The sequence below is a fragment of the Microtus pennsylvanicus genome, chromosome 3 (assembly GCF_037038515.1).
Source record: "Microtus pennsylvanicus isolate mMicPen1 chromosome 3, mMicPen1.hap1, whole genome shotgun sequence".
NCBI lineage: Eukaryota > Metazoa > Chordata > Mammalia > Rodentia > Cricetidae > Microtus > Microtus pennsylvanicus.
Window position 1 is genome coordinate 115133027 of NC_134581.1, and position 5130 is coordinate 115138156.

Sequence of the window (5130 nt, forward strand, 5' to 3'; positions counted from 1 at the left end):
AGTTGAGATCACAGCCTGTGTGTTAGAAGAGGTGGAAACACACTTGGGAGATGGGGCTTAGGCAGAGCCCATGTGAGCAATGGTAGCATTTTTTTCTGTAGCAGAAATGCTGTACATTTTTCTTTAATATCAAAGAGTTCACTTATTTCATTGTGTACAATATCTGGATTTTTAAAAAATATCCCTAATGTTTAATCTACCCATGTATTCATCAGAACTTTGGAAAATATATTTTGAAATATATTAATATTTACCATAAAGTAATGAACACTATAGTACAAGACAATAAAGTATGTTTTATGGTGATGCTCTATTTGAATGTTTTGTGTTTTAGTTGGAGTTGTGCTCTACTTATTAGTATATACTAGTTATAATTAATTTTATTCTTAAATATTTGAAACCAAACAGTAGGTATATATTACATCAGTATTCATTTTTAAAAACATGGCCCATGATGGGTTTTCCATGCTCAACGTATATGCATATGTGGGGAACACTAACTGGATTTAGTGGGCATATTGGGAGGCATGAGAAAAGTTGTAGGGAGGAAATGGGAAGGTATATATGGTAATACATCTATGAATTTTCAAAAATAAAGCCTTAAAAACCAGGAAGGAAAACTAAAGTCTTAAGAGGAAAAAAATCAACAAACTAAATAAACATTAATGTAAATTCTCATACCAATTTTGTAAACATAATTCATATGTACACATGCCAGAGTTTTAGACCTGAAAGAATGTACATTAACAAACCCAGAATAACTGTTTAGAGCAATGACATTGGTGATGAGCCTGGGAAGAATTTGAGAGACAGTTTGTATTTATTTGATGTATCTCCTTCCTGAATTTCTTACTTTTTTAATGAACAAAAGCAAGGTTTCCAAAACATTTTTTAAAAACACTTCACAGTGTAGTTTATTGTACATAGTATCTGTTCCATAAGGGCACTTTCCTAAAGTATATAATGTATACTTTGTTCTTTTTTTTCTTTTTTTAAAGTTCATTAGCCTCCTCTGTTCTCCTAGGAAGTTTCACTGACTCTCTTATATATGTGTGTGCATGTGTGTCTGTGTAATTTTATGAATTAATATATAAGCAAGAAGAACTTCAGATGGTATTTGTCTTTCTGACACTGTCATAGTCTTTCTTAATATGACTATTCTCAGTTGCTTCCTTATTTCTTTAAACAACATAACTTCATCATTTTCTTGCTGAAAAATTCCATTCTGCATACCACAATTTCTTTAATCATTTGTCTGTTCTTAGAAACCTAGGTTTCTTTAATATTTTAAATACTGTGAACAGTCTTGTAAAAATCGTTGATGTTCAAACATCAATATATACTGTGATATATTGATTTGGAATTGTTGGTAGACATACATGAGTGGTATAGCTGTGTTATATTGTACTTTTTAAAAATTGTTTTTGAGAAATCTCCACAATGATGTCTTTTTTGAGACAGTGTCTCACTTTGTAGGATTGGCTGGCCTGTAAACTCACTATGTAGACCAGGCTGGCCTAAATCTCATAGAGATTCACCTATCTACCTGTCAAGTTAAAGGGGTATGCCCCTGTGCCCAGCCTCCATAATGATTTTTATAGTGCTTGAATGACATATGTTTTTATTAGCAGTGTATAAAGTTTCCCTTTTTGTTCACACCTAACAACACTAGCAACAAAGTAACAGGAATTAAAAATAATTGTTAATTAATATCCCTCAATATCAATGGACTCAATTTGCCAATAAAAAGATACATGCTAAAAGAATGGTTATGAAAATAGGATTTATTATTCTGCTGCATACATGAAACTAATCTCAACATCAAAGATAGACATTGCCTATAGTAAAGGGTTGGACAAAGATTTTCTAATCTAATGGACCTAAAAAGGTAGCTGGTGTAGCTATTCTAATATCTAACAAAATAGACTTCCAATGAAAATTAATCAAAAGAGATGGAGAAGGGCATTTCATATTCATCAAAGGAAAATCCTAAGGACACCAAATATAAGGACACCACATTTGTAAAAGAAACATTACTAAGGCTTAAATCACAAATAGAACCCCACACTATAAGGAAGATGTTAACACCCCATTCTTACTAATGGATAGTTCACCCAGACAGAAACTGAACAGAGAAATAATGGAACTAGCAGCATTATTATCAAATGGACCTAACAAATACTTACAGAGCATTTTACCCAAGCACAAAAGAATATATCTTCTTCTCAGCACTTCATTGGACCTTCTCCCAAATTAGCCATGTACTGGGCTATAAAACAAGTCTCAGATACAAAAAAATTGAAATAATCTCCTGTATCTTGTCAGACTACCATGGATTAAAGCTGGATTTCAGCAACAGCAGAAACAACAGAAACATACAAACTCAAGGGAACGGAACAACTTTCTACTGAGTTACCACTGGGTCAAGGAAGAAATAAGAAAGACATTGGAGAATACCTAGAATTCAATGAAAATGAATGCACACTATACCCGGACTTACAGGACACAATAAAAATGGTGCTAAGAGGAAAGTCCATAGCACTAAGTGCCTTCATATGATTCTAAAGAGATCTCATACTAGGGACTTAACAGCACACTTGAAAGCTCTAGAACAAAAGTAGCAGACACACCTAAGAGGAGTAGATGGCAGGAAATAATCAAACTGAGAGGTGAAATATAATTTTATTATTAAAGAACAAAAGGAAGATGCACACTGTCACTTTTGAATTTGAAATGCTTGATGTTTTCTTATTTCTCATTTGCTTAGTTGTTATTGTAGTGTGGATTGTTCTTTTGTGTTGCCATGGATGGTTTATTTTTCTGTTTAGTCGAAGGATTTCATACATATCGTCTGGAGCAATCACTTAGATATCATAGCTCAATTCCCAATAATTTTGAAAAATGCTATTTTGAAATAAATCCTTATCAAAGAGAGAGCATAATATGAAAATCAAATAGTCAAATAAAAAATACAATCACCTCTAATGTGCCAACTCTTTTATGAAGTAAAGAAACTCTGATATTTCTGCGTGCACTAATATATTTGCTATTGTTAGAGATAAAGTATATAAAAGAGTGAAACGGTAGGGATGTGGGGAAGCAGAAAATAGGCAATTTTGATTAAAGGATAGAATGAAGAGCGGTATAGAAAAGCAATAAGATAATATAAAACCATTCCAACTCTCAGGAGGTAAAAACTTAAAGTGGGTCATTCTATGTTTTTTTTTTTGATAGTCTATCAGAAGGAAATTTATAAAGGGAAGAAGGAACAAAGAAAAGGAAAATTGAAGAGAGAGAAGAGTATAAAGCAGGGCTAGCAATTATCTAGCCTGCTAACTAAACATTGTGTATTAAATAAAGGTGGAATAAAAATGAAGGGGAGAAAGTTTATTGGGTTTATGGAATCTGAGAGTAGTCATGCTTTCTTGCTGGTTCCAATTTAACATTATTAAACATTCCTCTATGGGTTCCAATCTAGCACACCTCTAGGTTGTTCTTTTGTAGGTATGGTCACACAATGGGGATGCTTAGAGGGTCAGGTTGAGGATGTGGTTCTTGCCTCTGTGTAGACCTTTGGAAAACTGGGTCTCAGATATTGGATGTTGTTCCAGTTCATGAGAGGTCCTTTATTGTTAGATCACAGTTGCTCCTCATACACCTGAGCAGGCCTTATACAGTTGTCAGTTCTGACCTCTATACCTGGGTGCTTCCTCCTATGAGTGCTCTGAGGAACCTGTGTCTAAATTTCTCTACAGACTCTAGCCCTGACTGAGCTTCTCCCTCACTGAATGCTATCTGTGGAAGTTTATTCTCTTCAATCTACAGGTATTTTGCTGTCTAGAGTGTAGCATACAATCTTGTGACCCCCTATGCTCCCTGGGAAAGGGGTTCACTGAAGGTCTGGGACTGCTTAACTATTTACTTAGTATTCTTGACTCTGCTTTGGGCATGTATGTACATCTGTATTTAAATCTGAGTATCTCTGGAGTCACCTTGATACTGTATTGAATGAGATACAAAGTTATTTCAGCTCCTTTTTGTTTTTAAAGATTTACTCTGTGATCTGGAATGTGATCTCTTTGTTCTCTGTGATGCTGAGAAGGTGAATTGTGTTTTTTTTTTTTCGGAAAGAATATTCTGTAAATACCTGCATAGATCATTTGATCTATGCTGTACTTTGGCTTTGAATGTATTTGTTGATTTTTAGTTTGGATGACCTCCTTGAAGATGAGAATGTAGTACTGAAATCATCCACTATATTATTTTACCAAAACCTATCAAATATTTTATTCCCAATACTGCTTAAAAAAACAGAACTGGGACCCTCAAAACATTTGGGTGCACATGTTTTATAATGTTTTATCTTCTTGATGTGTTCTTCTTTCCACTAATCTGCAGTGCCCTTCTAATTTATTTCTTATAATTTTGCTTTGAATTAGATTTTATCAGACATCAGAATGTCTACCCCAGCTTATTTTGGTTTCCATTTACTCGAACTGACATTTATTCTTTGACTCTCGGTTTATTAACCAGTGAGGTGCGTTTCTTAAATACAACAGATACTTGGTTCCACTTTTTTAATTCAGTAAGTGTCTTAGGGTTTCTATTGTTTTAACAAAACACCATGACCAAAAAGCAAGTTGGGGAGAAAAGTGTTTATTTATTCAGCTTACACCTCCACATTGCTGTTCATCACCAACGGAAGTCAGAGCAGGAACTCAAGAAGGGCAGGAACCTAGAGGCCATGGAGGACTGCTTACTGGCTTGTTTAGCCTGCTTTCTTACAAACTCAGAACCATCTACCCAGGGATAGCACCACCCACCATGGGCTGGGCCTTCCCCCATTGATGACTAATTGAGAAAATGCCTTACAGCTGGAGGTATTTTCTCAACTGAGGCTTCTTTTTTTCTGGTGACTCTAGCTTGTGTCAAGATGACATACAAAACCAGCCAGTACGGTAAGCTAACCTACATGCCTTTGCTGGTGATTTGAGGCCTTTAATTTTTATGGTTATTACTAGAGATTTTTCTAATTTCTGTAATTTTGTTGGTTGTTTCCCTGGTTGTTGTTGTTTTTATTGTTTTTGTTTTTTCTATCTCCCTTAGTTTAAGGGTTTATTGATTTTTCTC